At 37.3% G+C, this 23,767-nt stretch overlaps 1 pseudogene; it reads right to left on the bottom strand.

Annotated features, from left to right (window-relative positions):
- LOC110578791 overlaps nt 1–15,360 on the bottom strand; it is a 30,445-nt pseudogene extending 15,085 nt beyond the window's left edge.
- Between the last annotated feature and the right edge of the window lie 8,407 nt (nt 15,361–23,767).

Here is a 23,767-nt window from a genome sequence, read left to right as displayed (position 1 = left end):
CACCAGCCACAAATGGAATGCCCAAGATGCTCACATTTCTGCCTGGCTAACTATAAATTCAGGTGTTACCCTTCAGGTTCAACAATTTGCTAGACCTACTCACAAAATTCAGGAAAATAGGTGACTTACTATGGCCACTTGATTATAGAGGATACAACTCAAGACCAGCCAAATGAAAGAGACGCATAGGGCAAGTTATGAGGCAGGGGGACATGCAGAGCTTTTACTCTCCCAGAACCTTGATACGTTCACCAACCCAGAAACTCTCCAAGCTCCATAGTTTAGTGGTTTATAATGGAGATTTCATTACATAGGCATGCTTGGTTAAATCATTGGCCATTAGCAATTGAACTCAATCTCCAGCCCCTCACTCCTCCGTGGAGGTCAGGGGTGGGGTGGAGCCAAAAATCCCAACTCTTTTACCAGGGTTTGGTCTTTCTGGTGACCAGCCACCATCCTGAAGCTATTTAGGAATCCCTCACCCAAGAGTCATCTCAGCATACCAAAGACACTCATCACTCAAGAGATTCCAAAGGTTTTTAAAGGTCTGTGCCAGGAACCAGAGACTTAGTATTTTTTATTATACTCCCCTAGAACCTCCAAAAAGGAGCATAGCTTTGCCAACACACTTTGACTGGATTAGTAGCCCAATGAGACCCATTTTGGACTTCTGATCTCCAGACCAATTTGCCTTGTTTTAAGTCACTAAATTTGGGATGATTTGTTAGAGCAGCAATCAGAGACTAACACACCGTTTTATAAACATTTGCAAGAGATTATCACACTCCTGTAGTGAGGCAGAATTTCAAATATTAAAAACATGGGAAGAGCTTTGATTTTTGTTTAGTTTGTTTTTTAGTTGTTGTATTTATAAAAAATTTTCACAGTGAAATTTTTCCTCTTGTATAGCTGTTTATATCAACGCAATGCAAAGTGACAGGATACTGACATTTGAAGGAAAATACACTATTTTCAGATCAGATATCAGCTGTCAACTTGGATAGAGTGCATTGTTTTCTGATATTTTACAGCCCAGTTCACAAAAATTTTACATGCTTACAATTCAGTTCTGGTGTGAAAAATCTGTTGAAATATGTTGCATACAGAGTGCACAATAAGAACCATTATAGACACAGCCTGAATAGATTATATTGGGTCTAAATGGGAATGGACAAATGTAAATATGAAATAAAAATGAGAGATTGAAAAATTACTCATTGAAGCCAATGAAATTTGTGAATAATTTACATCAATAAGTATTCTCAAACTCACAAAATGAGTAAGTATTTTGATTGTGTGTTCACAATTCAAAATTCAGTGTACTTTTTTTTAGCTGGGGCTGAATTTATATAGTAACCAGGAAATCAGGAAACAGAATGTTAATTAAGCACTATTTCTGTTGATTGAATTAAAACATTGTGAATTAACTATGAGAATCTACAAACTGTAGCTATCTGGGAAGAAATCTTCTCAATATTAATATATATGTAGAGGCTGATTATCGTGTCTGTTAAAACTTATTTTAAAGTACTTTTATATCACTTTCAAAGTGAAAATACATGCAAATACAAAGTATCAGATTATTGTTTTGATGAAAGGGACATAGATGAATTAGTTATTTCCTTTTCATTCTAAGGTAAATGGAGACGTAAAGAACTTACGTCCATACAGCAAGGTGTTAAATTGTGATTTAAAAGAAAAAAATCAAATTAAAAAAATTAGAGTTCTTAATCTGATCTAAAGAACCATGGCTTTTGAAAGGGAATAAAATAATTAGGCTTAAATTATATTATTTTTCAAAGCAAACATGACTGTGAACCATCTCTTTTCTTGTTAAGCAAAATTTATTATTTTTATTAATATTGCTATTATTATTTATATTTATGTAAAATAATTTCTGAATTATTAAAAATATACGATTAACATGTTTTTATTAAAAACGCTTTAGGATTTACATGGTTTTACCTATATTACCTTATTTAGTCTTCACAGTTATTATTTAAGATAAAGGAGAAGAGTTTTTCTTTGTAATTTTTTTTTAAACTAGGAAATAAATGTCTGAGCTTTGATTTATTCTTTTCAATTTCAAATTCAGATGCTTAGCTCAGTGCCAGGTACATTGAGAATATCCAATAAACGGTTTTCTAACCTATCTTCACCTTACCATTTCTGTGGGGTTTTTTTCATAATAAATCAAAATAATGTCACCAATTATCTAATTAACAGATTCAAATTATGTTGAAACTTAACTCTAAGTTAGGTAATATTAGTCAGGAACAGTTTCACAGCTTTTTTTTTTTAAGATTTTTATTTATTTATTTGACACAGAGAGAGATAATGAGAGCGGAGCACAAGCAGGGGGAGTGGGAGAGGGAGAAGCAGGCTTCCCGCAGAGCAGGGAGCCCGATGTAGGGCTCGATCCCAAGACCCTGGGATCATGACCTGAGCCAAAAGCAGATGCTTAATGACTGAGCCACCCAGGCGCCCTCACATTTTCTTTGATAAAGGCTTAGCAGGGCCTCAGGATATGGTTGGCATTTTGTGCCTTACATATGTGTCCCCCATGTCAGGGTGAAGGGGAGCTTGGCTTGGCAAGCAACGTCAGCCAGGAAGAAGAGCTGCTTTCTCCCATCCTCCCAGAAAGGGTGCCATTTTGCAATTTATAAAAGATATAAAGGCCCCATATGTGCGCTGGCTTAGGACAACAAAAATCTCATGTTAACTTAATTTTTTTTTACCGTATTAATCCAAAATCATAGTTACTAGATTTATTTGTTATCTGCCAGAAACATGGGGACTATATAGTTTCATATCTATATCATTAAAATTATTTTCTTTCAGACATGAAGATATTTGTCATGTTTTCTGAAGTATTCTAAAATGATCGGCTCAAGTTCCTTTGTAAATAATTTGGCACAGAGATTATACATGTTTTCCACAACATTATAGGAAAAAGAGGCCAAAAGGACCAAAATGGACAGACACCCCATCAAATGGTATCTGCCTTTCTGAGCATCATAAAAAATAAATAAGCCCCTAACCTGACGTTTGGAAGGTTGGATTTACAGAAAGTCATATAACCATATCAGCATCATGGAGAGAAAGCCAGAGTTCTTTAATTCTTTAATTCTTCTTTAATTCTAAAGGAGGCTCAGTAACAAATGCTTCCCTGTCCATTTGCTAAAATTTCTCCAATCTCCCATTCTAGTGTCACCATTTAGGTTCAAGCCATCAGTGTCATTGCAACATCCCCTAACTGTCCTATTGGTTGATTAATTGATGGGTTGAATAAACATTTATATGATCCTTAATATAAGCCCCACATTGTTCTAAGGGTTTTATAAGTGCTGACTCATTTATTTAATCCTCTGAAAGGTGTGGTATACACTATTATTATTCCCATTTTATTGATGAAGATACTGAGCACAGAAAATAACTTTGTCAAGATACCACAGCTAGTAAAGTATCAGAATCAGGCTTCAAAGTGGCTAATCTAGCTTGAATCTACTACTATTTATTAACCACTACTTGTGTTACTTCCAGGCTTCCCTTTCCCTCTCATTGCTTTCCCCCTTCCAATCCATTTCCTATCTGAGACTGGGTTAATCTCTATCTGTTCTGATCATGCATTTATTAAATACACCCATGTATTTCTGCTTGTACCTGTACAAGTCACCAGAGCCTCAAGAGACCCTCCAAGTCTTCAAGAAACTCACAGCTTAGCAGAGGAGACTGACATCTTGATGAATGGTAGCATGCATGTTACACATTTGATATGCTTGAATTCTATTACTCTATTTCCTTTAGATTTTTGACTCCTGGAATATACATTAAAGAATGGCAAGGGAAATGAAAAATGAGATACAATTTTATTAATCTAGGCAAGCACATCATAACCCCAAAGATGTAGGGATTTTTGTAAACGATGTTGCAGTAAGCAGCTCAAGCCTGAGGCATCTTCAAAATAGATTTTGTCCATCACAGTATAACGCATACTGAGCAGATATATAACTGGCCCCAGGTGCCCACATCTGCAAAGACTACAGGCCTGCTTCATAGACGTGAGGCAGGAAGAATGAGGATAAAGAGTAGACACGCATCATTTTCCAACGTGTCTACTGCTGAGAGGTAGTTGAGTGTCAGATTGACCAAGCTGACCAGCCAGACCTTCTCCTTGGTAAAGGCCTGGAACCACTAGACCTGTTCTATTTATTCTGTGTGTGTTGAAAGCAGAGGAGGTTTTCTCCCTTTTGGGCATGAGAGGAAAGAGAATATGGGTTCTTTCCAGCAATGGAGTGAGACACACAATCCCAAAGGAGCACTGAGTGCAAAACCACCTGACTCTGACAGAGAAAATCAGACACTTCCCCAAAGAGCAAACTTGTAAGCTAAGACTTGACAAAAATTTAATAAATAAGCCTAAATTTTTACCAGTAAGACTATAGAAGAACAACATATTTCTAGCAAACAGAAGCAAGGGAACAAAGCTACACAAGTGGAAAAGAATATGGAGGGTCCAAGAAAATGCCATGGCCAAAGAGGGCTATATTTTCAGGGTAAGATCCCAGGAAATAAGACTAACTGGGAGGTGAGGGTCGGCATGTGAATGAGTTTGAGAAGTGCATTAGGAATCTGGACTGAATCTTAGAAGTTGTTTTCCAAGTATGTACCATGAATTTCTGAAGTTCTGTGGAGGATTTTGAGGTTTCGCAAACATTTTATTGAAATAACATTTAAATTGCATTTCTAAAATATGTGGCCAAAAATGACATATTCTAGAATTTAACCCCTTGAAGATTATCAATATAATAATTACAACCAAGTTTTCTCATTATGGGGTATACCTTTGACTCTTTCTGTGCAATTGTATAACTTCTGAAGAAAAAAAATTGATTAGGAAGTTTGCAGAGTTGTCCTAAGCATGTCTACTTAATTGATATTGGGAAATGCTAAGGTATGGTAAAGCTAGTTTTAGAACTTATGGTAAGATGTGTTTTATTTTGTACAAGTTTTATATTTATAAATGCTATCTTATGTTTTTGAGGCAAAATAATTATGCATTTCTGCCTAAAACTAGAAAATGTAAAATAATCGAAGGGCTTTTATGTCAAGGAGAAATGACAAATCAACTTTGCTGTCACCTGATCATCCAGCTAGTGTTGGTCATAGTGACAATACAAAATAAAATCAATTTGTTCTGCTTCTACCCAAAATCACTCACAGGCAAAAATACTATGATCCTATTCATTTGGTCCTGGGTTTTATCTTTAGTTACATTAAAATATCTCTTACACTCCACCATGTTTTATGCAATGAGTTTTCCAAAAGAGTTTCTATGATTCTTGCTAAGTAATAATATCATTCTGTAATACAGCATAGTGTGCATGGAAATAAAGCTTCAAGTTTCTGTCTGCAGAAATAAATAACTTAATGTTATTTTTAAAAACACGACTTAAAAAATTTGATCATATTTAAATACCTTAAGGTATCACATGTGTTGGAAAAGCTACATTATCAGGATGGAGCTTATTAAACTTTCTGTTACTGACCTTGCACAAATGTCATATGAGTCAGATACTAGAAAATGCAATTTGCTAATTCAATCAAGACAAAAACATTCATTGTTCTTGCTTTGCATGATATTTTCATATGGACTTACTATTTTGTGGGATGCTTGACACACATTCAACTCTAGAAAAAAAATCCATAATGTGGTACTGTACTTGGAATTCTTCAGATCTAGCCTGTTGCAGATTAATGATGTTTTCATAGTTTAAATATCTTAATTTCCAAAGAACAAAATGACATATGATGATTTTTTAGTGTAAAGAAAATATGTTTTACATATGTAGTTGCAACTGAATAATATAAAGCAACTGTTAACCTCCAAAATTTCTACGTGACCAAAAGAGCTAGAACTCATGAATTACCAAGTGTCTTAGTCAGCTCATGCTGTTGTAACAAAATACCATAGACCGGGGGGTATAAACAACAGACATTTGTTTCTCACAGTTCTGGAGGCTGGAAAACCCAAGATCAAGATGTCAGCAGATTCACTTTCTGGATTGCACATGACCTCCTTCTCGCTGTGTGCTCCCGTGGCCATTCCTCATGCATGCTTGTGGAGGGAGACAGAGATCTCTCTCTCTCTCTTCCTGTTTATATAAGGGCACTGATTCCATCATGAGGGTCCCACCCTTATAATCTAAACCTGATTAACTCCCAGAGCTGCACCTCCAAATACTATCACACTGGGGTTAGGGCTTCAACATATGAATTTTGGAGGGACACAAACATTCAGTCTATAACACAGAAAGACCACCCAGGCACCCATATGGTCATCTCCAATACAACTCACTGCCCAGTCCATCTCACAGTGATACAATGAGAAACCAAAAGAAGGGAAAAACTGTTGTTTCCTAGATGTTCCCAAGTGGTTGTTCTACTTTTAATAGGTAGTAATAATGATTAAGATGTTATCTTTCAAAATACATTGTCAATGACACATAAGCTGTCCATTTTGTAAAGGCATGGTCTTTAAATCGTGGATCTTTCAATTATTTGTGGTAATTGCAGTAATTTATATGATTTCTATCACTCTATTATTGTTTGTCTTGAGCTAAAGTGCTGATATTAATATTTCAAGGGAAACCAAATCTAGTCACCCTTTATTTTCTAAAACCAAATACCCTTTCTTTAGGGAAAGCAGAGTATCTAAAATTTTATTGTTAGGATGTTTCGGTATTTAAGTGTAACATCCTAATGATAAAGTTTTTCTAAAGGGATTTTTAAAAAGTCTTTTTAAAAATTGCAGTGATAATTGAAAAATGATTTTCTAGGGTTATGGGTTAAAAAATTTGAAATTGCTGCATAGGTAGACTTGGATTAAACATGGGTGGATTAAAAATGGATGATGAATGCTAGGGGCCAGACTTTTCACTGTTGGAGGTGGGATTTACAGAGAAGCAAGAGAGAAATGTGAGAATGAACCATGTGGTACTGCACTAGAATTAGAGACATTAGGATGAGCTTGGGTTCAGTTTATTTCAGATGCAGATAGATGGATTCAGAAAAAAGGAGAGATATTTGTATACACTTCATAGCTCTGTTTGCTAAGAGGGCCTTGAAGCAATCACACTCTTATAGTGTTCTCACCCAGTGCCCAAATCTTGATTTCTAATAATATTTTCAAATAAAGGAATCATATTGGAAAAATGATTCTAGCGCTGGGGCAGCAGATGTACAAGATGACCCTGGAACCTCTTGATATGCCCAAAAGTAAGAAAGTGCTAAAAAACAAAACAGAACAGAACAAGAAAAGAAACCGAAGGATGGGGCATGTCAAGGGAACACACAGGGCCAAACTAAAGTGCTATTAATGGCCAAATTTGAATTTTCAAACGGAAGAGACTCACCAAATGCCAGTTAAAATTATGGCAAAAAGACAGACACGGACGAGGCATAAGCCAGCCGAGTGCTGAACTCCAAAAACAAAGAGAAATCATGTCAAGGTTCTTGAGACGTGAGGACCAACACAGGAAAAGAATAGCTTGTCATCAGATTTCTCCTTTGCAACACTGGAAATCGGAAGACAAGGTTTGTGGAAAGGGACAGTGTCCTTGGAATATTGTGCCTAGCCAAGTGTTTATAAATAAGTAAGGAAGAAGTAAGGGCAACTTCAGATATTTCCAATTCCAAAAGCACATCACTCATCACAATTGGTTCCCCCTCACTCCCCCCCCCCGGGCAGAAGGGAAAGGGGGTTGAGGGAGAGTCCAAAATATTATACCCAAATAATAAAAAAATCTCAAAAGGTACTAATAATATCTATAAAACAGGAGTGGGTAAAGAATCGTGTGAAACTTAAGTCAAAATAAATTTTGATAACATGTTTGCAAACTATAAAAGTCTCTGCTAAAAATAAAGTTTAAAATTATCTAAGAGATTCAATTGCTGACTCCCACCAAAATGCAGAAGAAATATGAGCAGTTAAAGAATAAACAAAATTTACTACTCTTCCTTTCAAGTTTCTAGATCTGTTAAATCATTTAAACCTCAAGATTATAAACTGCTATGTAAAAAGACCTATTCTCATTCATGACTATTTATCTTTGTGATTCAATATTTTTTCTATTCTGTACAACCAGAAGTCTGAAATAACTTCTTTCCATGCTGAACTGATACCAGACTTCGCTATCATTCCTAGCTGTCTATTTAATATTATCAAAATATATTAAAATTGTTAATATTCTTCAAAACAGTTTCCCTGTTCTTGTGTTCTTGTCTCATAATATAGTATATATTACAAAGTTGAATTTATAAGGTCTATACTACTAAAACAGTGCCTCTTTACAAATTTTAGATGTAGGTGTCTTTTCTTTTAGGGGTTTTCTAATAAATGTTTGAAAGTTGTGACTGTAGATAGACGTTGAGTAGGAAAGTCACATTAACAGAACTGTAGTTTAGAAGAAAATAATTCTGGTGGCAATGGGGTGAACAGCTGGAAGAGGAGAGGAAATATAGGGACATAGTAGGAGACATTTAATATCCTGCTAAGTATTTTGATTATCAGAGCTACAATTTGTTACGCACTTGCTGTGTGCCTGGGATTGTGTGGAGTCCTTCAGGCACACCATCCAGCCTCTGTCATTCTCACAACTAGCCAGGCAGGTGTTATCACCCTCTTGTTAGTAGGCTGCAGTGGGTAAGTGACTTGTCCAATCCAGGCTCTTCATATGCTATGGCGCAGAATTGTTTCCCAGCGATTTCACAGTACTGTGTGTGACTTAAACAAATAGGTAATTCTTTCAGATATGTTATTTACTGCTTATGAAGCACCCTAACACTTAATTCCAGGAAGCAGTGAGTCATTCATAGGTATTTGTGGATAGCTAAAAGAATGCACAAGGATAATCAAATCTCCCAAAATTTCCATGGTGTTTTGGTTATTTTGAACAATAAATATTAACTAACCCGTATGCTTTTTTTTTCTTTTTGTTGTTTCTATTTGAAATTTGAGTCAAATTATGTTGCAAAACCCACAGTTCAGAAGACTGTGGAGGAATTGTCCTTCTCCGTATATTCATAGAGTAGTACTTTCTTCTTAGTAAACTGAAACTTCAAACACACGTTTTGGATTGAAAATTTATCTTAGTTTTTTTGAAGATAGTAAAATGAAAAAAAAAACCCACACATTTGAATGCAGGAAGCCTTTAAGCATCTCCTCTGCCCTCCCCTCCCCCCATTCTTCCTGTGAAGCATCAGAATAAACATCCCTCGTTTGAACTAAATCACCCACTGTGCGTAGCTGATATCATAAGCACAGACATAGATACCTCATAACCAGAGCTCCCGCACCTTATCAGAACATCCTCATCTGAAACGTGAGGATGCTGGGACCCAGGCTTTTTGCATGTGGTCATATCAGTTAGGGGGAAAGAGAAAAAGTGCATGGCGGGAAGAAGGGGGGTTATCCCTGTTTGTTTAGGCTTCACACGCTTAGGTCTATTAAGGTCTAATTCATTATGTGCGTTACCTGATGGTGAGCAAAGCAGCTGAATGTTGTATTTCTTTGTAATGCTGACATTTCCTTCACCCAAGTTAAAATTAAACCTTTTATTAGTTCAGGGAAGGCTGAGGCAGGAAACAATAGAAGCTCAGGGAGAGTAATTATTTCTGTTCCATTGTGTAGGATGTTTGAGCTTTTGATTAGTTGCACTATACAGTACTTAACAGCTAACCAATCTTACCATGATTAACAATACACGAGAAGTTTTTTATCCTAACAGTGTGCTGCACACCCCTGAAATGTTGGCTTTCTAGGTTTCTTGGTGACTTCAATCTTGTTTTAAAAATACCTCTCATTTTCTGGGGTGTTTGAAAACGACCATACTATCAACAGCATGGAGTAGAAAGCAGCAGGCATGGCAAGAGGGGGTCACTATAAAATGGATGCAAAAAGCTGTGGGTTGTACACCATTAAGCATTCTCAGTGTGTTTCTAATGAGCTTATTATGGCCTCACCAAATTACTGTCTCTACTCCAGCCCAGTAAATTACAGTATGCCCAAATTAAATCAGTGGGACTCAATAGAAGCCAGTCTTCATCAGGGTCCACATTTGTAAGAATTAAAAAACCATACTTAATCATATTCAATCATGTCCATTGTCTCCCAAGTATTAGGCTCAATTTCTTCCCCCAAATATTTGGATCCTAGAGTTGTTTCATGCTCAAAGGGCAATTTTATTTCTTTCCCTATTTTCTACAAGTGCAATTCTTATTCCACGTCTGGTCATTCTAAACCACTTGCAGTGTGAATGCTGAAGATGAATTCCAATTCAATAATCACTATTAAGTAGTAAGGGCATCATTATCACATCTGTATACGTTAGTCACTAAATATGTGTGGCTTTCTCTTTGATTTTAAAGTGTTCTAAAAGCTGGGATTTGCTAAATTACATATCATTAGTTAGCAGTGACTTATGTCATTTGGGCTAAAAATGTTTTTTAAAAGCCTTGAGGAGAGACTGCAACACGCGTCATCTGCTGTGTGAATGAACAGAAATGTTGTATAGATAAAATAAGCCATGCCACATAGATCAGCTTTCTAGAATAAAAAATAAAATGCTACCAAGGTTTGAAGTGGGAGAAATAAAATTTACAGAAAAATGGGATAATCACTGCTTTTTTATTATTTCACATAACTATTATGTCAGGTAATTTCTACTTACAACACTTCTTGTCTAAGGGTTAAAGAAACATCACATGAGCACTTGAGAGGAATGTGTATTCTGCTGTTGTTGGATAGAATATTTTGTATATACCTGTTAGGTCCACTTGGTTTATAATGTTGTTCAAATTCACTGTTTCTTTATTGATTCTTAATCTGGATGATCTATCCATTGTTGAGGGTGAAGTATTAAAGTCCCCAACTATTATTGTATTATTGTTTATTTTTCCTTTTGGCTCTGTTAGTTTTTGCTTTATAACTTAAGTGCTCCAATGTTGGGCACAAAAATATTTACAAGGGTTATGTCTTCATGATGTATTGATTTCAAGCTATACCATAAAGCCATAGTCATCAAAACAGTGTGGTATTGGCATGAAAAAAGAGAAATAGACCAGTGGAGCAGAATTCAGAGCCCAGAAATAAATTCAAGCATAAACGTTCAACTAGTATTTGACTAGGGAGCCAAGAATACTCTATGGAGAAGAAACAGTCTTTTTAGTAAATGGTGCTGGAAAAATTGGAGATTCACATGTAAAAGAATGAAACTGAACCCAGATCTTGCACCACTCATAAAAACTTACTCAAAATGAATTAAAGAATTAAATGTAAGACCTGAAACCATGAAAAGAAGAAAACATAGGAATAAAGGTCCTTGACATGGGTCTTGGTAATAAATTTTTGGATACCATAACTAAAGCACAAGCAACAAAATAAAAAATAAATGAGTGGGGCTATATCAAACTAAAAAGCTCCTGCACAACAAAAGAGAGCTCAACAAAGTGATAAGCTAACCTATGGGATCGGAAAAGAATTGCAAAACATATTATCTGATAAGGGGTTAATATACAAAATATATAAAGAACTCATACAACTCAATGGCAAAAAACAAACATACATGTAACCCAATTAAAAGATGGGCAAAGGATCTTGAAGAGACATTTCTCCCAAAAAAAAATGTACAAAAGGCCAACGGACACATGAAATGATGCTCAACATCACAGTCATCAGGGAAATGTAAATTAAAACCGCAATAAGACATCACCTCAAGCCTGTTAGAATGGCCAAGAGATAACAAATGGTGGCAAGGATATGGAGAAAAGGGAACCCTTGTGCCCTGTTGATAGGAATGTAAATTGGTGCAGCCACTGTGGAAAATAGTATGGAGTTTCCTCAAAAACTTAAAAATAGAACTACCCTCTGATCAGCAATTCCACTTCAGGGAATATTATCCAAAGACAATGACAAAAATACTAACTGGAAAAGATATCTGCACACCCTTGTTCATAGCAGCATTATTCATAATAGCCAAGACATGGAAACAACCCAAGTATCCACTGATGGATGAACGGATAAAGTTATGGTATATATATAAATATATATTTATATGCACAGTGGAATACTATTCAGCCGCAAAAATGAGAAATCCTACCATTTGCAACAACATGAAGGGAACTTGAAGACACCATGCCAAGTGAGATGAGTCAGAAAGAAAAGACAAATACTGTATGATTTCCATTTTATGTGGAATCTAGAAACAAAACAAAACAAAAACCCTAAAGTCATGGAAAAAGAGCTCAAACCTGTGGTTACCAGAGACAGAGGATGAGGGACAGGGAATGGGAGGAAGGTGATCAAAAGGTACAAATTTCCAGTTAGGAAATAAGGGCTAGCAGGGCGCCTGGGTGGCTCAGCCAGTTAAGCATCTGCCTTAGGCTCAGGTCATGATCCCCGAGTCCTGGAATCAAGCCCCAAGTTGGGCTCCCCACTCAATGGGGAGTCTGCCTCTCACTCTCTGTCTGCCCCTCCCCCTGTTCGTGCGCTCTCTCTCTTCTTTCTCAAACAAATATATAAAATCTTAAAAAAAAAGAAAGAAGGAAAGAAGAACTAGGGATATAATGTAAACCATGATGACTAGAGCTAACGGTGCTGTTTGATATACAGGGAGGTTGTTAAGAGAGTAAATCCTAAGAGCGCTCATCACAAGGAGAAAATGTTTTTCCTTTTTCCTTTTTATTTTTATTGTATCTATACACGAGAAGATGAATGTTAGCCGAACCTATTGTGGTAATCATTTCACAACATATGTAAATCAAACCATTGTGCTGTATGCCTTCAACTTATACAGTGATGTATGTCAATTGTTTCTCAATAAAACTGAAACAAAAAACAGATATTTCTCATTGCATTACAGATAATAAAAGGCTGAGCCAGAATTAATACCCAGAAAAAAACAAACAAATAAACAAACAAACATTAAACAATTCAGTTTCACTGTCTTTCTTTTGTAATTCTCATTGGTTTGGGCTACACAGGAAGAAAAAAAAAAAACACCCCAAAGAGTATTTAAATGGAATTGACTCGCAGTTTCCATTCTCTAAAACCAGACAGCATAATCCCTGCCCATTAGTGTATTAATTGGTTATCACGTTATTGGTGGAGGGTCAAATTAGGCTATTTAATTTATAGTAGGAAATAAAATTCCTCCCTCCTTTTCCACAGAATCCAGCCATCATCCTGCCCAGCCTCTCCCCATCTGGCTCAAAGCACTCTCTGCTTTTCACAGAGAGCAGCTTAACAACAGGACTTCATACAGTTATAAATAAATAATCCAGGTTCTCATTCCTAAAATGGAATGCAAAGCACAGAGCTGGTTTAGAAGTTGGCATCGTGTGTCCTGCGTATGTGAAGCATCAGCGTTGATTAGCACAGACAGGAGATCGGAAAACCATGAAGCACTTTTGAAACCTTGATAGGAAGTGACTCTCTCTGGATGCAGATTTATTGATACTGACAACGTTGTTTTTTTCTCAATTTTTTAAAAAAAGTGAAAGTACCTTGTACATGGAAAAATACAGAAACCAAATGAATAATGAAAAAACAACAGCTCGGTAGAACTAAATGTCCTAGAGCCTGAAAGAACATGTGTGTGTGGTTGGAGGGTGGGGAGAGAGAAAAAGGAAGAGAAAAAAAAAGAAAGGGGGGCAGTAGGCAGGCAGGAAGGAAAGGTTAAATACAGAATGCTTTCAGCAGAGTTTTAAAAAAATAAATATCCTATATAATTTCCAAACGTTTGCAAAACTCCAGTCCTTGGGCTCATCTACTCCTTTAAAAGGAAAGGCCTACGATATTCAGCAACATTAGCCTGAAACCTAGAATCTTGGGAAACACCATCTCACAGTGTATACTCGTATACAGCCAAGGAAAGAGATGGATATAAAAGTGAATCCCCTCCAAAAAAGCAAGAGAGATAGTAAAAAAAAGAAAAGAGAAAAAAATAGCCTTAAAACACATGGCAATCATCTCAAATGTCAGTCTCTTGATTATTATTATTTTTTTGTTTTTGGTTAAGAAAAAAGAGAGAGCTTTTACCAAGCCTTCCCGAATTTATTTGTGGTTAAGTCAAAAATTGCGGTCACTGAATGGCTGAATTACAAGAAAATCCCAGGACTGTAATTCAATCTTCCTCAATATCATCAAACTACTCACACCACAGGGGAAAGAGCTAGAAATCACACTCAGCGTTGGAAGTGAGGATATTTAGTGCAGGGCAGAGAGGCTGTTCTGTTCCATTCCAGGGCTGTGTTCTCAGAGGAGGATACAAACCTTTGGGTCCAAGATAGTAAGGTGGCTCTCACACCTGGGAGTGCTCTTTCTGGACCGTGTTCCAGACTCCTTAAATAGGCTGTCTGTGCCAGACAAGGTTTTCCTTCATGCTTTATGACTGTTCTGTCTCAGTAAACACACTCAGAACAAGCAGTCCTTCAACTACATCCTTCCCTTGGGATCAAGTTAACCCCATCCTAATCAGTGCAGTAGACAGTGTAGACCCTTACAGGAGCTAAACACTGTCTTGGAACCACCACGTTTAATCCAAAGTATGAAACCAAAATCAGGGGCAGGTGGAGGGCCACTCAGTCACTGCAGAAAATATGACACTGCTGGTTGGAGTCTTTGACCCAAGAATGGCCATGGCCATCTGCATAGTACAATCCTTAAGGACAAAGAAACAGGTAAAAAAAAAATGTGGATATGAAAAACATGATTGAAGTACACCATTTCCTGTTCTTCTCCCCCAGCATGTGTGAAATTTCCTTTGGAATTTCTCATGGGTGTAGATTGAGTTCCCTGCACAATAACTATTGATGATCACTTCCATGGCCTCTCATGGAATGTGAGGTTGCCATGGGAGGGAGTATACCACTTACAAAAACTTCAGGCGATCATAAATAGTATTCATCAGGATGTCATCAAAATATTGGAATGGCGAAGGAATAACTATATAGAAGACAAAGAGTATTTTCCGAAAAATGAAAACTCAATGCAATGAAAAGGGCTTAGCAGTTCCTGCCAAAGACACACATTGAGAAGTGCTATGAGACTTTTGAAGGTATAGTACTTGTTAAACTTGTTATACCTACTGTAACATTTGGGTGAGTTACTGGTCTGAAGCTATGCCTGGACAAGGAGAGAGACTGTAGTTTAATTCATTGTCCACAGTATCCAGGAAACTGCTTTCCATATGTGAAACAGGAAACAAGCTGGTGGACATACAAGCCAGGGGACTCTGGTGGCCTGACCTCCTCACTCACGGCATCTTGATCGGATCCTGAGCTCACTGCCAAGGCCGACATTGTTCTTATTGGAACCTGAGCATTCTAAGAGTCTAAGAGCCAGCCAGGTCTTCATTCTTGGGTTCTGCAATGCTTGATGCAGTTTAACCCCTTTAATACCAATAGAAAGCATTCACAGACTTGGTGGGGACAACAGCTTAGACACAGAGAGACAGGGGCACTGATGGATTGCGTACCATAGTAATGACAGGGGGCTAATCCTAGATTTTACAAAATGGGAAACCAAAAGATCCCATGATGCCTGTCTACCTCATCCTTCCACCTCCCACTGAAACGGGAGAACTAGGTTCTTGTCTCACGGAGTCGAAGAATAAATCTCTTGGACAATGGAGGAGAGTGAGTAAAGCGACAGAAGTTTATTAAGTGAAAATACAGAAAAAGCTCTCAAGAGTGAGAGGGGTCCTGAAAGGGTTGCCAATGACTGCCTTTAGGGTTGGTCTTTTATAGAAAGTTAACCAGGGAATTTAAATCCTTTTAACATCTCTACTGATAACCACTGAGCAAGGACTAGTGATAACACCTTCAATGGCTTACTTCCTTTTTAGGTTCTGGTTATTCTTTGTTGGTCACAGGTTATTATCATAAAAAAGACACCCATCCCCATGCCTAGGGCAGGGTGGTCCTAGGGCACGGTGGTCTGGTTTGTTCCCTTATCTCTGGTTTTCCCACATTTTGGGATTTCTGTGAGCCTGATCACATATCCCCCTATCTCTCCTTACCTAGCCCCACCTATCCCTTACTCACCACCACCTATGTAAAATATGCTGGGATAAGCTAGGCTTTGAGGGATCTGAAGAAAATGACTTTGTTCTCTGAGTTCAGTTCCCTCATCTATAAAACCTGAAAACATACTTGCCTCATATGGATATTTAAAGCATTAATAAAATAAAGGCATGCAAATATCCTAGTTATGCTTACCCATGGTGGGGTGGCCAGCATTCATTCACCTCTCTCACCTCAAAACAGAGCCCTTACTTAGGAAGAGAAAAAGAAAGCTTGCTATCTATTCAGAGCAAGTCTCTGGCACTTCTCAGAAAATGAATTTGGTAAGTGTGATTTTTAAAAAAAATCTTAGTGGATAACAGTATATATTTATAAAAGATAAGAGCTCAGAACCACCAGGGGCAATTTAATACTCAATTTCAAAGACAACATGAGTTTGGAACTTTGAAGAAGAGAAACTGGTGATGCATAATTTAATCTAGTTCTCAAGTGCTTACATTTTAATTTGGATTGTTTAAACACCACTCATGAGGCTACAGGGACTTTAAACCATATCACAAATCATAGAATGAAGCACTTTATTTTTCAGGCAAGTTTATTAAAGGTAGACAGTTGAATGACAAGTAACTAGAGTAATCATGAAAACATTTTTTTGTGATGAAGATGGATGGTGGTACTCTTGCTTAAATAATACAGTTAGATAGGCAGTGTATACTTTTTAGGAAGACATCATATCTGGAATGTTCCTCCCTCTTCAGATAAGACTAGTTTCTGATTTAGAGAGAGCTTTGAAATCTATCCTATGGTGTGTTTGGTGGTTAAAAACAAAAGTTTTGGACATATTGATGTAGGAAAGATGACAATAGGGTTTGAAGCTGACGGCCAAGAAAAAAATTCTAGAGACGTCTTTGGTGCAAAAAGGTGATTTTATTAAAATACAGAGACAGGACCCGTGAGCACAAAGAGCTGTACCAGGGTCGTGAGGAATGGCCCATTATATACTTTCAAGTTGGGAGGGGGTTAGGGATAGCATAAGTCTCTAAGGAATTTTGGAAGCAAGGTTCCCAGGAACTTGAGGGAGCTAGCTATTGTTGGGAAAAGGTCATTTATTACCATCTAATAAAACCTTAGTCATGAGACCCTTCAGATGTATATCGGTGGGCCATATACTTGGGGATGACTGCCAACACATATTTTGGGGGTTTAGAGATAAATGAAATTTCTAAAAGAATTTTTATATGTTAAAGTAGACTTACAGGATCCTGGAGGGGGTGCAGTTTGGGCTAGGATTGCCTTTCGCCCTTAGCAAAGTATTAACTTCGAGGCAGTTGAGTCCCTAAGTCACTCTGCCTGTTTCAAAGACTTGTTAATGGGCTGTAGGTAGTAAGGAAATTTAATAATTTTTCTTCTGCCTTTGTTTCCCACATCACATATCATAAGAAATGTAGATTTTACTTGATGAAACAAAAGAAACAAATCTAAGATAACTGCTTAGTAAAATAACTTATTAAAGGGGAAAACAAGCAAACATGTAATTGTCAGTTTTATCTCCATGTAGAAGTATCTCAGAGAGAAGCTAGTTCAATTAATTCAAATTAAATGATCCCAGTGTGAGGCCATTTATGTAAAAAGACACAGATACATGTGACAAAACATTTAAATTTTACACACACATAGATATATAAATGCCAAGGAAATAGATGATGAAAGAAATATATCAAACACTTATAGCTTTGGAAGGCACTGGCATTTGGTGTTGGGAAAGGAGGAAGAGGACTATAGGGAAATAATGGCTGGACTCCACTGCGATGAGGTAGGGGTTTATATCTGAAAGCCAGCAATAGGTAAAATTGCTTTTCTTGACTTTTAGGTATAAAATAAACCAACCAAAGAATTTCAAATATCTTAGCAAAGAAGTTAGGAAGCTTTCATTTCAGAAATCAAAATTATACACAAAGCTGGAAAAAGAAGATTCAGTATTGCATTGTGAACCTACCTTATCTATTTAGTAAGAATGAGATTGCTTATATTGCAATATGTGACTAGTTTAATAAGCTAATAGTTTTTGATGAAGAAGAGCATTGGTAGAGTAGAATTTGTAAAATAGTGAAGGATTTGTAAGAAAGTTTGTTTTTCTAATCTGTAATAATATAAGAACAACATAGGGAATGTAGTGAGTTTTTCATAAATTTATTTCCTTAAAGTGCTGTTCTTTATCCTCAGAATATTTTCTATTTGTGTTATAAAAGCTCTTTCTTTATAAAATGGATGGTGATAGAAGATGGTAATCTCTTTTTCCCCTAATAGTCTTGCTTGATGAAACAGAACTTGAGCAAACTTTTATTAGTACTTTTATTAGCTGTCTGTGAACTAAGAATTGTTCCAGGTGGATTGTTTTATCATTATGCAATGTCTCTCTTCACCTGTAGCAATGATGCTAGCCTAACCATCCACTTTGTATGCTTAGGATAGTTATATTAGTTTAGTGTTAGCCTACTATGTCTTTTCCTATTCTTTTCCTTTCAACTTTCCTGTGTCCTTAATTTTAAGGTGTGTCTCTAGTAACAGCATATATTTGGATTTTTTAAAAATCACTATGGCAGTACCTATCTTTTGATTGGAATATTAATTATATTTACATTTGATATATTTACTGATATGTGGGTTGAAATCTACATCATCATACTTGGTTTCTAGTTTTCTATCTCCTTTTGGTTCTCTTTTTTTCCTTTTCTGTGCCTTCTTTTTTATTTTTTTAAATTTTTTATTGTTATGTTAATCACCATACATTACATCATTAGTTTTTGATGTAGTGTTCCATGATTCATTGTTTGTGTATAACACCCAGTGCTCCATGCAGAACATGCCATCTTTAATACCCATTACCAGGCTAATCCACCCCCCACCCCCCTCCCCTCTAGAACCCTCAGTTTGTTTTTCAGAGTCCATCATCTCTCATGGTTCGTCTCCCCCTCCGATTTCCCTTCCTTCATTCTTCCCCTCCTGCTATCTTCTTCTTCTTCTTTTTGTTTTTTTTTTTTTTAACACATTGTATTATTTGTTTCAGAGGTACAGATCTGTGATTCAACAGTCTTGCACAATTCACAGTGCTCACCATAGCACATACCATCCCCAATGTCTATCACCCAGCCACCCCATCCCTCCCACTCCCCACCACTCCAGCAACCCTCAGTTTGTTTCCTGAGATTAAGAATTCCTCATATCAGTGAGGTCATATGATACATGTCTTTCTCTGATTGATTTATTTTGCTCAGCATAACACCCTCCAGTTCCATCCACATCATTGCAAATGGCAAGATCTCATTCCTTTTGATGACTGCCTAATATTCCATTGTATATATACACCATATCTTCTTTATCTATTCATCTGACGAAGGACATCTTGGCTCTTTCCACAGTTTGGCTATTGTGGACATTGCTGCTATAAACATCAGGGTGCACGTACCCCTTCGGATCCCTACTTTTGTATCTTTGGCGTAAATACCCAGTAGTGCAATTCCTGGATCATATGGTAGCTCTATTTTCAACTTTTGGAAGAACCTCCATACTGTTTTCCAGAGTGGTTGCACCAGCTTGCATTCTCACCAACAGTGTAGGAGGGTTCCCCTTTCTCCGCATCCCCGCCAACATCTGTCGCTTCCTGACTTGTTAATTTTAGCCATTCTGACTGGTGTGAGGGGGTATCTCACTGAGGTTTTGATTTGGATTTCCCTGATGCCGAGCGATGTTGAGCACTTTTTCATGTGTCTGTTGGCCATTTGGATGTCTTCTTTGGAAAAATGTCTGTTCATGTCTTCTGCCCATTTCTTGATTGGATTCTTTGTTCTTTGGGTGTTGAGTTTGATAAGTTCTTTACAGATTTTGGATACTAGCCCTTTATCTGATATGTCACTTGCAAATATCTTCTCCCATTCTATCGGTTGTCTTTTGGTTTTGTGGACTGTTCCTTTTGCTGTGCAAAAGCTTTTTATCTTGATGAAGTCCCAATAGCTCATTTTTGCCCTTGCTTCCCTTGCCTTTGCTGATATTTCTAGGAAGAAGTGGCTGCGGCTGAGGTCGAAGAGGTTGCTGCCTGTATTCTCCTTTAGGATTTTAATGGACTCCTGTCTCACATTTAGGTCTTTCAACCATTTTGAATTTATTTTTGTGTGTGGTGTAAGGAAATGGTCCAGTTTCATTCTTCTGCATGTGGCTTCCCAATTTTCCCAACACCATTTGCACCATTTGTTGAAGAGACTGTCTTTTTTCCATTGGACATTCTTTCCTGCTTTGTCAAAGATTAGTTGACCATAGAGTTGAGGGTCCATTTCTGGGCTCTCTATTCCGTTCCATTGATCTATGTGTCTGTTTTTGTGCCAGTACCATGCTGTCTTGATGATGACAGCTTTGTAATAGAGCTGGAAGTCCGGAATTGTGATGCCGCCGGCTTTGCTTTTCTTTTTCAACATTCCTCTGGCTATGCGGGGTCTTTTCTGGTTCCATACAAATTTTAGGATTATTTGTTCCATTTCTTTGAAAAAAGTGGATGGTATTTTGATGGGGATTGCATTGAATGTGTAGATTGCTCTAGGTAGCATTGACATCTTCACAATATTTGTTCTTCCAATCCATGAGCATGGAATGTTTTTCCATTTCTTTGTGTCTTCCTCAATTTCTTTCATGAGTATTTTATAGTTTTCTGAGTACAGATCCTTTGCCTCTTTGGTTAGATTTATTCCTAGGTATCTTATGGTTTTGGGTGCAATTGTAAATGGGATCGACTCCCTCATTTCTCTTTCTTCTGTCTTGTTGGTGTATAGGAACGCCACTGACTTCTGTGCATTGATTTTATATCCTGCCACTTGACTGAATTCGTGTATGAGTTCTAGCAGTTTTGGGGTGGAGTCTTTGGGTTTTCCACATAAAGTATCATATCATCTGCAAAGAGTGAGAGTTTGACTTCTTTGCTGATTCAGATGCCTTTGATTTCTTTTTGTTGTCTGATTGCTGTGGCTAGGACTTCTGATACTATGTTGAATAGCAGGGGTGATAGTGGACATCCCTGCCGTGTTCCTGACCTTAGGGGGAAAGCTCTCAGTTTTTCCCCATTGAGAATGATATTCGCTGTGGTTTTTCATAGATGGCTTTTATGATATTGAGGTATGTACCCTCAATCCCTATACTCTGAAGAGTTTTGATCAAGAAAGGATGCTGTACTTTGTCAAATGCTTTTTCTGCATCTATTGAGAGGATCATATGATTCTTGTTCTTTCTTTTGTTAGTGTATTGTATCACGTTGATTGATTTGCGGATGTTGAACCAACCCTGCAGCCCAGGGATAAATCCCACTTGGTCGTGGTGAATAATCCTTTTAATGTACTGTTGGATCCTATTGGCTAGTATTTTGGTGAGAGTTTTTGCATCCATGTTCATCAAGGATATTGGTCTGTAGTTCTCCTTTTTGATGGGGTCTTTGTCTGGTTTTGGGATCAAGATAATGGTGGCCTCATAAAACGAGTTTGGAAGTTTTCCTTCCATTTCTATTTTTGGGAACAGTTTCAGAAGAATAGCTATTAATTCTTCTTTAAATGTTTGGTAGAATTCTCCTGGGAAGGCATCTGGCCCTGGGCTTTTGTTTGTTGGGAGATTTTTGATGACTGCTTCAATTTGTTAGTGGCTATAGGTCTGTTCAGGTTTTCTATTTCATCCTGGTTCAGTTTTGGTAGTTGATACATCTCTAGGAATGCGTCCATTTCTTCCAGGTTATCTAATTTGCTGGCATAGAGTTGCTCATAATATGTTCTTATAATTGTTTGTATTTCTTTGGTGTTGGTTGTGATCTCTCCTCTTTCATTCATGATTTTGTTGATTTGGGTCATTTCTCTTTTCTTTTTGATAAGTCTGGCCAGGGGTTTATCAATCTTGTTAATTCTTTCAAAGAAGCAGCTCCTAGTTTCGTTGATCTGTTCTACTGTTCTTTTGGTTTCTATTTCATTGATTTCTGCTCTGATCATTATTATTTCTCTTCTCCTGCTGGGTTTAGGCTTTATTTGCTGGTTTTTCTCCAGCTCCTTTAGGTGTAGGGTTAGGTTGTGTACTTGAGACCTTTCTTGTTTCTTGAGAAAGGCTTGTATTGCTATATACTTGCCTCTAAGGACTGCTTTTGCTGCATCCCAAAGATTTTGAACAGTTGTGTTTTCATTTTCATTGGTTTCCATGAATTTTTTTAATTCTTCTTTAATTTCCTGGTTGACCCATTCATTCTTTAGTAGGATGCTCTTTAGCCTCCATGTATTTGAGTTCTTTCCGACTTTCCTCTTGTGATTGAGTTCTACCTTCAAAGCATTGTTGTCCAAAAATATGCAGAGAATGATCCCAATCTTTTGGTACAGACTGCGACCTGATTTGTGACCTAGGATGTGATCGATTCTGGGGAATGTTCCATGGGCACTAGAGAAGAATGTGTATTCCGTTGCTTTGGGGTGGAATGTTCTGAATATGTCTGTGAAGTCCATTTGGTCCAGTGTGTCATTTTAAGTCTTTACTTCCTTGTTGATCTTTTGCTTAGATGATCTGTCCATTTCAGTGAGGTGGGAGTTAAAGTCCCCCACTATTATTGTATTGTTGTCAATGTGTTTCTTTGCTTTTGTTATTATTTGGCTTATATAATTGGCTGCTCCCATGTTAGGGGCATAGATATTTACAATTGTTAGATCTTCTTGTTGGATAGACCCTTTAAATAGGATATAGTGTCCTTCCTCATCTCTTATTACAGTCTTTGGTTTAAAATCTAATTTGTCTGATATAAGGATTGCCACCCCAGCTTTCTTTTGGTGTCCATTAGCATGGTAAATGGTTTTCCACCCCCTCACTTTCAATCTGGGGGTGTCTTTGGGTCTAAAATGAGTCTCTTGCAGATAGCATATTGATGGGTCTTGTTTTTTAATCCAATCTGATAGCCTGTGTCTTTTGATTGGGGCATTGAGCCCATTTACATTCAGGGTAACTATTGAAAGATATGAATTTAGTGCCATTGTATTGCCTGTAAGGTGACTGTTACTGTATATTGTCTGTGTTCCTTTCTGGTCTATGTTTCTTTTGGGCTCTCTCTTTGCTTAGAGGACCCCTTTCAATATTTCTTGTAGGGCTGGTTTCGTGTTTGCAAATTCCTTTAGTTTTTGTTTGTCCTGGAAGCTTTTTAACTCTCCTTCTATTTTCAATGACAGCCTAGCTGGATATAGTATTCTTGGCTGCATATTTTTCTCATTTAGTGTCTGAATATATCACGCCAGTCCTTTCTGGCCTGCCAGGTCTCTGTGGATAGGTCTGTTGCCAATCTAATGTTTCTACCATTGCAGGTTACAGATCTCTTCTCCTGAGCTGCTTTCAGGATTTTCTCTTTGTCTCTGAGACTTGTAAGTTTTATTATTAGATGTAGGGGTGTTGACCTATTTTTATTGATTTTGAGAGGGGTTCTCTGTGCTTCCTGGATTTTGATGCCTGTTTCCTTCCCCAAATTAGGGAAGTTCTCACTATAATTTGCTCCAATATACCTTCTGCCCCTCTCTCTCTTTCTTCTTCTTCTGGGATCCCAATTATTCTAATGTTGTTTCGTCTTACGGTATCACCTATCTCTTGAATTCTGCCCTCGTGGTCCAGTAGTTGTTTATCTCTCTTTTTCTCA

The sequence above is a fragment of the Neomonachus schauinslandi genome, chromosome 4, assembly GCF_002201575.2.
Source record: "Neomonachus schauinslandi chromosome 4, ASM220157v2, whole genome shotgun sequence".
Taxonomy (NCBI): domain Eukaryota; kingdom Metazoa; phylum Chordata; class Mammalia; order Carnivora; family Phocidae; genus Neomonachus; species Neomonachus schauinslandi.
Note: the sequence above shows the minus strand (reverse complement) of the source record. Positions and strands in the feature narration are given on the sequence as shown.